This window comes from Natrix helvetica (assembly GCF_964273705.1).
Source record: "Natrix helvetica genome assembly, chromosome: 13".
Classification (NCBI taxonomy): domain Eukaryota; kingdom Metazoa; phylum Chordata; class Lepidosauria; order Squamata; family Natricidae; genus Natrix; species Natrix helvetica.
The window spans coordinates 7,345,020-7,361,384 of record NC_138557.1 but is presented as its reverse complement, the minus strand read 5'-3'; the positions used below and the strand labels follow the sequence as shown (position 1 = coordinate 7,361,384).

Genomic DNA, 16,365 nt, shown 5'->3' with positions numbered 1-16,365 from the left:
ATGTAGAAAAGATGTGGAGATTCTGGAAAGAGTGCAGAGAAGAGCAACAAAGATGATTAGGGGACTGGAGGCTAAAACATAGGAAGAACGGTTGCAGGAACTGGGTACATCTAGTTTAATGAAAAGAAGGACTAGGGGAGACATGATAGCAGTCTTCCAATATCTCAGGGGTTGCCACAAAGAAGAGGGAGTCAAACTATTCTCCAAGGCACCTGAGGGTAGAACAAGAAGCAATGGGTGGAAACTAATCAAGGAGAGAAGCAACTTAGAACTGAGGAGAGACTTCCTGACAGTTAGAACAATTAATCAGTGGAACAGAAGTTGCCTCCAGAAGTTGTGAATGCCCCAACACTGGAAGTCTTTAAGACGTTGTTGGATAGCCATTTGTCTGAAACTGTATAGGGTTTCCTGCCTAGGCAGGGGGTTGGACTAGAAGACCTCCAAAGTCCCTTCCAACTCTGCTATTGTATTGTATTGTAAGTTATGAATACTTTCTCCTCCTCCTGGAAAGTTCTCGACTTGCATTGTTGACATAATGACACCCCTCCCGAATTTGTAATCCAGACAAGAAAATATGGGGGGATGTCCAGAGGTAGGTTCCTCACGGTTCGGACCAGTTTAGCAGAACCGGTAGTAAGTAACTGCCACACCACCAAACCCGTTCTCCTACAGTGCCCGCCATCTTGATTTTCAGTTTTGCGCGTGCGCAGAACAATTTTCATTGCGGAAATGTATCCCCCACCCTTTTGTTTTTTAACGTTTTGCGCATGCGCCGATAAGCAAGTGGATAAGCAAGCAAGCTATTCTGCCTCTAGCAAACCAATAAGGCTGGAAACAGTCTGTGATGTTATGCAAACCGCCAAAAAGGAATCGCTTCTATTTCACAGCAGATGGAGGGTATCATTATGCCCTTATATAATAGATCAAATTAAATTCACATTTCCTCCGTGCATTTTTTTTTTTTTTTGCTGAGTTACAGACTTCCATCCCAGCTTGGGGTTTATCAAACGATGCCACATACCAATTTTGTGCCTTTTGCCTCCCAGAGATTACAGCTTTTCCATAAATATACCTGCAGGCAGGATCAGGAAGGGCTGGAATAATTGGTACTAGTGGAAGAGGGCCTCATCAATTTAACCTTGCATGAGTAAATTTTCACACACCAAATGTGCGTACATGATGGAGAAATGTCACTTAGACCTCCCTGTTTTGCAACACGAATCCAGCTAAATTCCAAAAGAGCCTCCCCCCCCCAAATCATAGGTCAGAGTTCACTTGACCAGGGTAGAGGTGATGCAAGGAAAATAGGGTGTCCTTGCTTTACTGTTTCTTTTTAAAAAATATCCTTTTCTACAGTTTGTGACAGTCTTTGTTGGGTGAAAAATTAAATGTGGTTACAGCTATATTACCAAGGGCGAAAGTGTGATGCTCGGCGGTATAGGTGGTGTAAAAATTGAATAAAATGCTCGTTTCTGCTTAAGTTGTAAAGGATAGCTCTCACATATACACCATCCATCCATCCATTAATTATTTCCCACCTACCCCGAAGCATTTATACATTGCTGGATGGAAATAAAACCAGCTACAATTGTTGTGAAGGATTTTTTTTCTCACGCATGCATGCACCATCCATCCATCCATCCATTAATTTTGTTTTTTACAAGCATTTATACCACTGATCCTCAAACTACGGCCCGCGGGCCGGATACGGCCCACCAATGCAAAGTATCCGGCCCGCGGAGTGCTGGAATTCAGCCCCACCCCTCACCGTCAGCTTTATCTTCCAGCTGCACTTCTGGTTAGTTACTTCACCGATTGAGCTGCACTTGTGATCCCACCGCTGCCACCAAAGGCCAAAGGGTGCTGGGGAGGACCAGCTGACTGAGGGGCGATCTCGCCAGCGCAGCCATGTGGTCCAGGGCCGGTGGTTGAGTAGGGGAGGAGCTGCTACTGGCTTGAAAAGCAGTCCTGCTGCCAGCTTGTAAAGTAGTGCTTTAAAAGTCTTTAAAAACACTTTAAAAACAGCCTTTCAGGATGTTTTTCACAGCTATATGCTCCAGGGGCGGTGGGTGAGTAGGGGAGGAGCAAGTACACCAAGGACAAAGGCAAAATAGACTGCTAAATTGATCACGCCCATCCAGTCACATGACCACCTAGCCATGCCCACCCAATCACATGACCATCTAGCCATGCCCACCCAGTCACATGACCATCTAGCTACACCCACTCGGTCACATGACCATCTAGCTACACCCACTCGGTCACATGACCATCTAGCTACACCCACTCGGTCACATGACCATCTAGCTACGCCCACTCGGTCACATGACCACTTAGCCATGCACACCCAGTCACATGACACTTAACCATGCCCACCCAGTCACATGACCACCTAGCCATGCCCACTCAGTCACATGACCACTTAGCCATGCCCACTCAGTCACATGACCACCTAGCTACACCCACTCAGTCACATGACCACTTAGCCACGCCCGTGCAGGCCCCCCAACAGTCTGAGGGACCGTGAATCGTCCCCCGTTTAAACATACATTGCTGGATGGAAATAAGATCAGTTACACTGTTCGTACGTGTGGCTCACCTTTAAATCTGTTGGACCCACGGAAATCAATAAAAGCCCGAGTGAAAAATTCTCCCGCCTCGACCCTTTTTATATTTAAAACAGTAAAAAAGAAAGAAAAACCTACATTTCCATATGCAGCTCTCTATTTTTAGGTGTAGAGGTATGATGTTCATGCCGAACGCTTGTTTGGAGCAAAAAGGAAATTGGTGAAAATTACTTTCCATTAGGAGGGAAATTGCTGTGGGCTGGAACTCGAGGCTTTCTGCTTATGACAAGGGGCTCTGGAGCCCAGGTAAAGTGCAGCCATTTCATCTCAAGATGTCTTTGGGTGCCACCGGGATGCCAAGTCTTTGACTGAGAAGAGCCAGGAAGGAGGGGAAAAGCGTTGGGCTTGAAATAGCTAATTCACAGCAGAAACCTGGATGTACAAAGCTTCTGACTAGCACACAAAATGTGGCTTTGCCAAGATAATTTTTTACTTTCTGTACAAAGCCACAGGTATCATTCCTTTTCTTTGACTGATCCTAGGGATAAGGAGCTTTCAGTTCTGGTTATCTATCTATCTATCTATCTATCTATCTATCTATCTATCTATCTATCTATCTATCTATCTATCTATCTATCATCTATCTATCTATTTATCTATCATATCCTACCTCTCTCTATATATGTGTGTGCGTGTGTCTGTGTCTGTGTGTCTGTATTTATTATCTATCTTATATTTGTATCATATATATATATATATATATATATATAAATACATATATATGTATGTATTTGTGTTACAACCCCTGGTATGCCCAAATATGGGAGGGAGCTCACTACTCTCCCTTCCTGTCCTTCGGCTCATTACAGAGGACCATCCAGGCAGAAAACCATATTTTTATTATTAATGTTGCCTTTTTATATTTGTGTTGTATTTGTGCTGATAAATAAATATATATAATCTATATATAATATATATAATCTATCCTATCTCTATCTATCTATATGTCTTTCTATCTATCTGTTATCCTATCTCTATCTGTATCTATTCTATCTCTATCTATCTATCATCTATCTATCATCTATCTATCTATCTATCTATCTATCTATCTATCTATCTATCTATCTATCTATCTATCATCTATCCTATATATGTATTTTTCCTATATATCTGTATCTATCTAACTATCCTTTATCTCTTTCTATTTATATTATCTATCCTATCTCTCTCTCTCTCTCTCTCTCTCTCTCTCTCTATCTATCTATCTATCTATCTATCTATCTATCACTATCCATCGATCTATGTATCATCTATCCTATCTCTATCCATCCATCCATCCATCCATCCATCCATCCATCCATCCATCCATCCAATCTCTCTAGCTCATTCTATCATCTATCTATAACATTTATTGGTCTACCCATCTCACCATAAGGTAACTAATTATTCCCAATTCTCACTTCCCAAATGTCTCGCTTAGCATCAGAAATGGTGGGCTTCATTGTGGTCATAAGTCAAGGACCTGTAACGGATCTGTAGAGCAGGCAGTGGATCAAACACTGGAAAGTTGAGGATTTGCCTGTATTCCAGTTACAAACACTTGGCTAGCTTCATTTTGCAATCCCATTTCCACCTGCAAAGTCGCCGGGGGAGAACTTGGGCTAGCTACGGCCGGCCAATTCGTATTTTTTATTTTTTTTTAAAGCAAGATTAATACTGATTTGGACGCCACTCCTAATCAGAAGAGACCTGTATGGTCACACAGCACTTCCCCTTCATTTGTTTATGTAGAATAACATAATTCCTGCTGAGCGGAGTTAGGAAACAAACCACCTACAGAGGCTTACTAATTATCACCAAAGGAAACAAGCTTTTGATCTGCGGAAGGTGATATTTCTATCTTTCCAGAAAGGCTGGCGGTTGTGAATACAGGCAGTCCTCAACTTACAACAGTTCATTTAGTGACCGTTCAAAAGCCACGGGTGTTCTCTTTCCCTTTGGCCTAGGGATGGAGCTCTCGCCTCACAATCAGCAGGCTGTGAGTTCGATCCTCAGTAGAGACAAGATATTTCTCTCTCTCTGGGCACACTTGAGAATGTATCTGCTGAACAAAACTCCGCATTGGCGATAAGAAAGGCATCCGGCCATTCAAACACACTGCTAGCTCCGTTCAGTTGCCCAGACACCACCCTGCAAGGGATGATGAGGATTTCGTGGGCAAAAATGGAGCTTGGGAGCCCATTTTCACTCCCGGCTCACCACAGGCGCCCCTGACACGAGTGAAGTCAAGCTGGCCATGCCCACCCTAGCCACTCAATGAAATGGAGTTTGCCACCCCTGATTTAGACCCAGCCAAATGCGTGTCAAAATCGCTTCCCCAACCTCTTCCAAAAATCAATTCCCAAAACTCCTTGGAAGCTCTGCCAAACTCGGCCGCCCACCTGACCCCTGATCTTTGCTGCAAGACATCTGAGGAGGCGTTGGGTGGTGGTGGGGGGAAATCTTGATCTTCCAGAGAATCGGGGAGTGGCGGGGAGACGGCTTTTCATGGGGGGGGGGTGCGAGATCGGCTGCAAAAGGCCTTCAAAAACCCTTGGCTTTACAGCTCTTCCCGGTGAATTAGTACAAAGAGACTCTCTCCTGCCAAATTGCCCAACTGGGTCAGGTCTTCACAAAAGAGCCGGTAATTTCGTCTCATAAGCCGCTGCCTTATTGTGCAAACGTCTTTTGTTGTGCTTGCTTTCTGTCACAGGAACAGCCAGGCATCAAATTTTAATTCCTCCGTTGGAAGTGCAGTTTGTGTGTGGGGGAGAGACAGCCCCCTCCCCTCTTTTTATATATATTTTTTCCGGCGCATCCTGCAAAATGTACCGCCTTTGTGGTGCGATCAAATGAACTCCCGCTTTTGTTGCGGCGACGACAACAAAACAAGAGGGGCCAGAGCAAAGGTAGAACATTCAATTTGGAGAAGCTGTAAAATCATATTTTTTCCTCCTTCCCTGTTATTTGATCTTGATGTGTATTGTGGCCCTAGGAGGGCCTTTTCCAAGCATTTTGAAGTACTTTCGAAGAGTCTACTAGACTTCCTTCGCAAATAGATTTATATGAGTCTTTTGAGTCTTTATCGATTAGCCCTTGGGCCATATCAAAGTTCCAGAAACAAACTATTACTAAAATTTGATAAAAGCAATTTAAAATGAAATTTGACAAAACGCGATTTAAAATGGAATTGGAATAAAACGCGATTTAAAATGGAATTGGACTAAAATGCGATTTAAAATGGAATTGGAATAAAATACAGTCTAACATGAAATTGGAATAGAATACAATCATTTAAGATGGAGATAAAATATGATAAAACTATATTTCGGTGTCACCCCGGCAATCTACTCCAATCAGTCCCACATATGCAGATCTCAACCAAACCATTTTGTTTTAAGGACTGTGCGTTGTTAAATGTTATTTTCCGGTTTTGGCCAACTGTCAGGTAAGTTGTTTTCATATGAGGATCCCAATATATTTCTAAGAGGATAATCCCATGGTGTAGAACAAAGGAGACATTTCCTGACAGTGAGAGCAATTAATCAGTGGAATAGCTTGCCTTCAGAAGTTTTGGGTGCTCTATCATTGGAGGTCTTCAAGAAGAAACTGAACAGCCATTTGTCTAACAGGGTATAGGCTTGCCTGCTTGAGCAAGGGGTTGGACTAGAAGACCTCCAAGGTCCCTTCCAACTCTGCTATTTTATTATTCGAAAATTACAGGGGGAGTTAACTGGGCCACAGCAGAAATCCCACCTCCAGAATATAAATTAATCATTAATCTATAGGCAGTGCATACATAAAGAAAATACTTATTCTACGTTCAAAAGATGGGGAGAAAGGGTGTATAGGATAAGCTCTGATTTGTCATTCTTGCCCAAATTTAGTTCTCATCAACGTTAAGACAGCTATGATGTAAGGAGAAGAGCGGGGACAGCTGGAAGATGGAGTTAAATGTATCATCAGTTTAGAATCCTTGCATTTCCACAAGAGATTCAAGTCTCTTGAATTCCGTTGGACATTATCTAGTGCCAGTTTAGTGCTGACAAGGCTCTGGTTGCCATTGAGTTAAGATCTCTAAGCCATCTAACCCTCAAGGGTACCTCCTACAGGATCATCTCCTACAAGCTGAACTGTCCTATCTTGTCTGCATATCCTGGGAAACAAAAGTTGAGATCCTTCCCATCTAAGAGATTAGTGCAGGAGAATCAAAGATATTATTTCTTATTCTTATAGGCTGCTGAGGTCCAGTTGATGCTCACCTTTTCAAACGGCTGTTAAAAATGGTTGCTTTGAGATGAAATTGTTGCCATCCAATTGGAGATCGGTGCAGGGTACTATTACTCTGTTTTAAATTAAATTAAACTAAATTAAATTACATGGAATTACAAATGAACAATGTCTACTGCATATAAAGAGAATTTGTACCTTTTACAGATGGCACCTACCACCGGCGAGGTTGGCAAAGATGTTTAAAGACAACTCAGATAAATGTTGGAAGTGGATCCAAATACCTGGATCTTATTATCATATGTGGTGGACGTGTGGGAGAGGCAAAGAAATATTGCATGAAAATTAAGCCATGGTTGGGAGAGATGATACAACGTATTGAGCTGAAGCCAGAAACATTTCTGCTGGGAATTCTACCTGAAATTTATAATAAAGAGAACGTATATTTAATCATTCGTGTATTAACTGCAGCTAGAATTGTATTTGCGCAACATTGGAAAAGTGTAGAGATCCCTATTGATGAGAAGTGGATAAGGAAAATATTAGAATGTGCAGAAATGAATAGACTAACTTTAGCAATTAAGGAGAAAGAGCAAACTGAATATTATGATTTGGGAAGTATTTTACCAATGGTTGGAGAGGGAAAAAAAGTTTAGAAATGAAGAAAACAAGCCAGCTCTCCAAGCCAGATAAGGTCGGTGACTGTAAATCCTCCCTTGAAAGACTTTGTTGGATGTGAATGAACAGAATTCAGTCTCAATTAATAAAAGGGGTTTTTGTTGGGACCAGGAGTTTGCTTCATGCTCTCGGGAAGCCTCGGTCACAACATGGCCCTGCAAGGAAACCATCAAGGATGCCACAAGTAGTCTTCTACTTAAACTAGCCAGGATGCCTTGGCCTGCTAATACTAAAAGAAGCATTGAGAACTGACAACATCACGATAATGGATTTAGATGTGGAGTTCTGGGTGCTCCGAGCTTGATGGTTGATTTGCAGACATTTCATTACTCAAATGTCTGCAAACAAACAATAAAACTCAAGACAGCTTTGAGAACTCCGCAGTTTCAACCCTGAGCTACAGATATTCTTGCATGATGGAATTTAGATGCGTTAATTGAAACGAACTGAGTAGTCATGTTATTAAACAGTTGGGTTTTTTTCTCCTGCCCCCCCCCCCCCCCGTGCCATATTGCATGACGAAATTAAATAAACAAGACCAGGGAGGTACCTATTTCTCCAGAAGGTGAATACCTCTAGCACGGAATCTTGAAAGGCAGAGAGAGAGAGAAAGATAATTCTTTTGCTGTGTAGTCTATTACATTTTTCCTCCTTTGCTTTTCAAAAAACATTATCCTAAAATCAATAGTGTTTGCATTATTCAGATATCTCATTCCTGGCTGCCAAAAGACAGGAAGGTTAAAATGACAAAGAGGTCTCGTCTCGACAGATTATTCATGGTCTCATCTCATTATCTTCTGTTAAATAGGGCTTTGCAAAATCAATATCACCGAATCCTTTTCCTCCTTAAAAGCAATCTATTTGTGCTTCTCTGTCTGATCCCTTCTCTCATCTGGGGCGGGGGGGAGGGAGAGAGAGGAGGATACGGAAGGCAAGGAGTTTTTATTTGATCTGCGATACCTAAATGAGTTTCGAGGACTAAATCGGGTTCAATATTTGGAAGGGGTAGAATCAAATCCTGCGTCGACAGAACTGAATGCTGCCAGGTATTCAGAAGAGGGAAACTCCCCACTATTCCTTTGGGGTCTGGAACTGATTATTTAAGCTGGAGCTGATTGCCTTGGCGTTCCTCAGAGCAGGGATGTCAAACTCGATTTCGTTGAGGGCCGCATCAGTTTTGTGTTTGACCTTGGGGGGGCGGCGGAGTGGGTATGGCCAGGGTGGGCATGGCCAGCTCGACATCACTCATGTCGGGGGTGCCTGTGGTGGCCTGTGCACTCTGCCGGTGAAAACGAGCTCCCCAGCTTCATTTTTGGCCCCAACGGCCTCCTGCAACCCTCTGCCGAAAACGGAATTTTGCAGATCTAAAAGGACAAATCTCCCGCCATCTCCTTTAGAGCCTCAGGTAGTTATGGATGGAAATTAATGTAATAGAAGTAACCTAGAACTAAGGAGACATTTCCTGACAGTTAGAACAATTAATCAGTGGAATAACTTGCCTCCAGAAGTTGTGAATGATCCAACACTGGGAGTCTTTAAGAAGATGTTGGATAACTATTTGTCTGCAATGGTCCTCTGCTTGAGGAGCAGGGGGTTGGACTAGAAGACACCCAAGACCTCCTTACAACTCTGTGTTTCTGTTATGGTAGAGGGAGTCTCTTCTGAGCCCCTTTCCCTTCCCATTATGCCTCTGCAAGGTAGGCACTCTCTGTCAGGGTTCCAAATAGCATCCGAGAGTAAATCAGAGTCCGAGGCAAAAGTTTCCTCAAATTTCCACGTTATTAAAAGAGCCATGTTGAAAGTTCAAGATTCTTCCCCCTACAACCACAAGTCCATCACATGGTCCAATCTTCCACTGCCGAGAAGACAGAGTCCACCCATCCAGTTCCGGCCAGGTGCAGAGACAAAGGATGACCTTGAGTTTCTAAAAGAATGTTATTATGGCTACCTATCACCCAACTCCGTATAATCCCCCCTCCTATTTTCCCACAATAGAAAATGAATAGTAGAAAGTCATGCAGGCCAGAAGTCCAAAAGGAAAATGGCGTGCAGGCCTGACGCTTTCTTATCTAACCATTCCTCAAGCCACCATTTCTTCCCCTTGTTTCTCAAGGGCTTTCTCTCACATAGGATCATAAGAAGAGACGGCTGGCCCAAGAATCCCTGGTTGGTCTTTTTGCATTTTATTTTCCAAAAGGCGGTTGAAACCGAGGCGCACTTCAGAGGTTTCCTGAGCATGTCAACACTTCTTTCTTATTCCTCCAGAGATTGGTAGGGCTCCCATTGTCATTCCCCACTTCAGTGCAGGATTAAAGGAAGCGATAGCCAGCCAGTCAAGGGACGCTGAATATTTTAATACTGTTTTTATGTATATTTAATTTGTCTACATGTGGAGATCAGATAGTGGAGGGTTTCTTTAATTCAAGTTTTATTCTCTTTTTTTTTCTGCGCTGACTTTTTTTTTTTTTTAAAGCTGCCCCTGCTCCTGAATTTCATTCCTGGGAGAAAACTTTTTCCCTTCCTTTCCCAGAAGAGTTGTTTTGAATGTTTCAAAATGCAAATCTTGATTTCTACAGGGGATGGGAACGTAATGATCTCTACCTCTCATAAATAATGAGCAAAAATGTGGCTCGTTGGTAGGGACTCGAGAAACCAAGATTAGGACGGTCTCTGCTCCCGGATTCATAATGGATGAATTATACGCCCACTCTTCTCAAGAGCAACGATGTTGTGGCCCACCAGCAGAGCTGGCAGCACATTCGGACCGTGAGGAGGTTGGGTAGGAATATGGGCCAGTCCTGGAGTCTGGGGAAGGCTCAGACGAAGGCTCTGTGTCGGAGGCAGAGACAGGGCCAGGGCCGTATGCCAGTTATCAGCTGCCTTCAGAGTCAGACATCAGTGAGGCAGACAAACAGCTGGAGCCTGTTCCCAGTGTGCGCATGCACAGAGTTGCCAGACGAAGGGAACAGCTAAAGAACAGGGGTCGACTTGGGAGTAAGGCCACAGGGGGATGATGAATGGCCCCTCCCAAAGGAAATAAAAGATGAGCGGAAGGGGGTGGAGTTTGCAGGAGACAATTCGTTCGCTTAATTGGTTCCATCAGCAGAATTAACATCTAGTCAGGGAAGCTGTATTTTAATCTTCCCTTAATACAAACTGGCTTGCACCAGTTTGCACCATTTCCCCCCCTTCTGTTAGGGGGGGGGGTCTATTTTATTTTACTTTTATCGCAGAGTTGGACACTTGTGCCGGCAAGGGGGCAGGTAGCTTCAGCTTAAATGCATGCTGAGTATTGAAAGATAAGCATTCCTCTTAAAAAAAAATTATACTTAATGAAGAATTTTACATGATTTAAAGACAAATATAAAGGGGAAAAAAGGAAAAAGGGGCTGCCACAAAAAAGAGGGAGTCAAGCTATTCTCTAAAGCACCTGAGGGCAGGACAAGAAGCAATGGGTGGAAACTAATCAAGGAGAGAAGCAACTTAGAACTGGGGAGAAATTTCCTGACAGTTAGAACAATTAATCAGTGGAACAGAAGTTGCCTCTAGAAGTTGTGAATGCCCCAACACTGGAGGATTTTAAAAAGAGATTGGATAAGTATTTGTCTGAAGTGGTGTAGGGTTTCCTGCCTAAGCAGAGGGTTGGACTAGAAGACCTCCAAGATCCCTTCCAACTCTGATATTATTCTATTCTATTCTAAAAGCAAGAAAAAAAAGTTCCATAAATGAAAAGAAAAGAAGCTAAAGTTATGGCTCATAATGACTTCTAAACTTCTCTATAACACATAATTGCATAAATTGCATAACTGAATTAATATAATGGTTTACTTAGACATATCACCTATTCTTAAATGAAGTGGCACGAATCTGATGAGACTAGAAGCTGAATCATTGGCTTTGATACTTTGCAAAGTTTTTAAATACTTTATTATCTCAGTCACTGATCAGTATTTTGTGTAATTATTATAATGTATTGAAAATCTACAGACACACGTCAAATAATATACTGTAACTCTTTAGATCACCCTGCCAGCAAAAGTGCATGAACTCATCTAAAGAGGAAAGAGTTAAAAGAGGAAAAAATTATAAAAAGAGGAAAAATAAAAAAAATAAAAGAGGAAAAAATTATTAATTTATGGATTCCTAAACATTAAAAGGGATGGGGTGGCTCAATGGCTAAGACACTGAGCTTGTAAATCGGCAGTTCAGCAGTTCGAATCCCCAGCATCGCATAACGGAGAGAGCTCCTGTTACTTGTCCCAGCTTCTGCCAACCTAGCAGTTCAAAAGCACGCAAAAAATGCAAGTAGAAAAAACAGGGACCACCTTTGGTGGGAAGGCAACAGTATTATGTGCGTCTTCGGTGTTGAGTCATGCCGGCCACATGACCACGGAGACGTCTTTGGACAGCGCTGGCTCTTTGGCTTTGAAACGGAGATGAGCACCGCCCCCTAGAGTCGGGAACGACTGGCACATATGTGCGAGGGGAACTTTTACCTTTAAACATTTAAAACAAAACTCAGCAGCACTTTTTTATGAGGCTGTTAATAAAAATAGGATCGCCAACATGATCACCAATAGCCGATGATGGATTTGGCAGGAGGAGGAGGAGGAGGAGGAGGAGGAGGAGGAGGAGGAGGAGGAGGAGGAGGAGGAGGAGGAGGAGGAGGAGGAGGAGAAGAAGAAGAAGAAGAAGAAGAAGAAGAAGAAGAAGAAGAAGAAGAAGAAGAAGAAGAAGAAGAAGAAGAAGAAGAAGAAGAAGAAGAACAACAACAACAACAACAACAACAACAACAACAACAACAACAACAACAACTTTGAAAGGAACAGTTTTCTGTGCAGAGGAATGGCAGCTGAAAGAAAATTTTGTCATTCTTCAAGAAAGGTTAGAGGTCCTGTCCAGAAATAAGAAGCTGATCAAGATGTCCTCAGAACTAATGAATCTTCAACATCTTGACAGTTCTAGGATTCTGTGAACAGTTGGATTAATGGATGTCCTGGCCAAATGTAGCCTCTGCGTGATAAATTCTAACTGCTTTGGTATCTGTGTGATTCTTGAGGCCAATACATCTTTACTGTCATTCTCTTAACTTCTCCCTTGATCAAATGACTGGTAAGGACCAAGATGAAGCTGACGCGCCGCTAATGTAGGACAAGGCCAATGACAAGGAAGCCTCTGCAAGCCAAGGTACCAATTTGGAGCATCGTTTCTCGCTGCAACTCTTGCAGAAAAAAGGCTCGTGAAAAATGAGATGGGCTGGTCTGTTCGCTTCCAGAGGTCAACTTCTACTCAACGAATCCATGTGGCAGAGAAAAGGACAATCTATTTTCTCCCTTCTCTCTCTCTCTTTCTCCCCCCACCACCTCCCCCAATAAGATTGACAGATTAAGCCGCAACAGCAGATGGGAAAATCCAATTTCTTGGCTCATCAAGAAAAGAACAGGAACATCTCCGCAACGGGCTCAATAACTGGAGTCAAAGACAACGTTAAGGTAGGATTCAAAGTGGACTTTCCCACTGAAATACATCTCGGTCAGTTGAGTGAACTTCAAGAAAATGACTTTCCTATACCGGCTCGCCTTCAGAAGGGTTACAATTCAGCCTACACCATTCCCAACAAGAGACAAAAGAGCCAACCAGAGCCATTTCGGCTACTCCCAGTGAATTAAGATATTTTGTCTGATTGATTTCATTCCTGAGGACGAAAATAGAAGGCATCTCAATAGCTTTGGTTCAAAGACTACATGCCATTGGCATTCTGGGCCTCTCCTGCTTTCTCCAACATTTTTGGAGCCAACCACCATATAGGCACACATAGATATAAAGATAGAGAGATATAGAGGTAGAGGTAGAGATAGAGATATATAGAGATAGAGAGATAGAGATAGAGATATATAGACATAGAGATATATTTATCTATCTATCATCTATCTATCTATCTATCTATCTATCTATCTATCTATCTATCTATCATCTATCTATCTATCTATCATCTATCTATCTATCTATCTATCTATCTATCTATCTATCTATCTATCTATCTATCATCTATCTATCTGTCATCTATCTATCTGTGTTGACTCGGCCTCCCATTCTTCCAAGGTGGGTAAAATGAGGACCCAAAATTGTTGGGGGAAATAGGCTGACTCTGTAAACCGCTTACAGAGGGCTGTAGAAGCACTATGAAGTGGTATATAAGTCTAAGTGCTATTGCTATTGCCGGTGACTCAGCCTTCCGTCCTTCCGAGGTGGGTAAAATTGAGGACCCAGATTGTTTGGGGCAAGAGGCTGACTTTGTAAACCTCTTAGAGAGGGCTGTAAAGCACTGTAAAGCGGTATATAAGTCTAAGTGCTCTGGCTATCTATCTATCATCTATCTACCTATCTATCTATCTATCTACCTACCTACCTACCTATCTGATAAATAGCGAGCCCGTGTGTGCAAAATTTATCGGGCGCCGAACCAATAGTAATGGCGGCTGGAACCCACTCCTGTCCCTCTCCCCTCCCTTCCTTGAATCTCCTCTCCTCTTCTCTCCCCTCCCTTCCTCTCTAATCTCCTCCTCCCCTCCCCTGTCTTCTAATATCCTCTCCTCTCCCTTCCTCTCCTCTCTCCTCTAATCTGCCCCTCCTCTCTCCTAGTCCCTTTCTCTCCCCTCCCCTGTCCCTTCCCCTCCCTTCTCCTCTCTCCTCACCTCTCCCTATTCCTTTTATTTCTGTTCAATCGTGTCCACTTCTTGAAGACTACCTGAACAAATCCCACCAGGGTGTTTTTTTTTTGTTGTTGTTGCCATTGCCTCCTTCCTAGGGTTAAGAGTGTGTGACTGGCCCAAGGCCACCCAGTTAGCTCTGTGCCTAAGACTAGAACTCACCTTGTCCCAGTTTCTAGCCCGACACCTTAAACCTCTGCAACAAAGCAGCTCTCCTTCTTTTGGGGGTTAAAATAATCATGTTACTGATCTCGTTTGGTGTCCTGCTTCGTTTTTTATGCCCTCTGTGGGATTTTGTAAGTGTTTTTATGCCCTGTGTTGTCTCCAGCTGTAAGTTAATAAAGATAAGTAAGCCTTAGCGAGCGACTTTGGACAACCCAAAGATGGATGGGGGTTCCCCCCCTTTTTTTTTTCTTTTACAATTTGAGCGAGATCAAAATGCACAGGATTCAAGGCCCCTATTTTCTGCCCACCCAACAACCGTGTATGATGTGTTGATCGGAGGCAGGAACATCAAGAGGAAAGCGCGTTAGCTCTTTTACATATGCGTATCCCGAAAGCAGGTCAGGATTCTTGAAATGATCCTCCGAGGAACAGAAATGCACACGAGGAAGGTGTGTGTGTGTGGCATATTTTCTCCTCGTCCTCTTAATGTGCAGTACTTCAACAGCGAGGCAAAGAAAAAAGAAAAAAAATGGATGTAGATGATTAATTTTTAAAAACCGGCCTCACTTCAAGAAACCAAAAAAAAAAAAAAAAGAAAGAAAGAAAAGAGGCTTAAGTACAATTTATTTTCTTAATTGTTCTGTCCTACCAATTGGCATTTGGAAATCCCATGACACAAGGTGTAGCAGAGCTGCGTTGGATGCCAATTAAAACCTGCAGATAGCAATCGCGCTTAGACTTATATACCGCTTCACAGTGCTTTCCGGCCCTCTCTAAGCGGTTTACAGAGTCGGCCCCCAACAATCTGGGACCTCATTTGACCCACCTCGGAAAGATGGAAGGCTGAGTCCACCTTGAGCCGATCAGGATCGAACTGCTGGCAGTCGGCAGAGTTAGTGCATTCAAATACTGCATTCTAACTACTGCGCACCATGGAAGGAAGGAAGGAAGGAAGGAAGGAAGGAAGGAAGGAAGGAAGAAAGGAAGGAAGAGGGAAGGAAGAAAGGAAAAAAAGAAAGAAGGAGGAAGGGACGGAGGGGAGGGCAACAGCAATAGCATTTAGACTTATATGCCGCTTTCCAGCCCTCTCTAAGTGTTTTACAGAGTCAGCCTATGGCCCCCAACAATCTGGGTCCTCATTTTATCCACCTCGGAAGGATGGAAGGCTGAGTCAACTTTGAGCCGGGTAGGATTGAACTGCTGGCGGTTGGCAGAGTTAGCCTGCAATACTGCATTCTAACACTGCACACCATGGAAGGAAGGAAGGAAGGAAGGAAGGAAGGAAGGAAGGAAGGAAGGAAGGAAGGAAGGAAGGAAGGAAGGAAGGAAGGAAGGAAGGAAGGAAGGAAGGAAGGAAGGAAGGGCAATAGCCCTTAGACTTATATACCACTTTACAGTGCTTTCCAGTGCTTTCCAGCCCTAAGTGGTTTACAGAGTCAGCCTCTTGCCCCCAACAATCTGGGTCCTCATTTTACCCACCTTGGAAGGATGGAAGGCTGAGTCAACCTTGACCTTGGTGAGATTCGAACTGCCAAACTAACCTCATCAGAGCTAGAAGAGGGAGGAGAAGGACGACTGTGGGGTCCTTGGTGCTCCCTGAGCTTGGTTGTGTTCTTGCAGATATTTCATTACCCAAACTGGGTAACTTCATCAGTGCTAGGTGATCTCACCTAGATTGGTAACATTACATTTGGTAAACGTCATTTGGTACCTAGATCAGCACTGATCATGTTACCTAGTCGAGTGATTAAAATGCCTGCAAGAAAACAGCCAAGCTGAGAGCACCAAGAAACCCATAGTTGTTACCCTCCTCCTCCTCCTCTTCCTCCTCCTCCTCCTCCTCTCCCTCCTCTTCCCTACACAGCCCACTCCCTTCTAGCACCAATGATGTTACCTAGTTTGGTAATGAAACTTCTGCAAGAAAACAACAAATCCAGACAACACCAAAGACCTCCATAGTTCAATCCTGAGCTTCA

At 43.2% G+C, this 16,365-nt stretch overlaps 1 protein-coding gene across 1 annotated transcript in view; it reads right to left on the bottom strand.

Moving 5' to 3' along the window:
* SNX29 (sorting nexin 29) overlaps positions 1 to 16,365 on the bottom strand; it is a 146,720-nt gene that overhangs the window by 8,572 nt on the left and 121,783 nt on the right. The window lies entirely within an intron of this gene.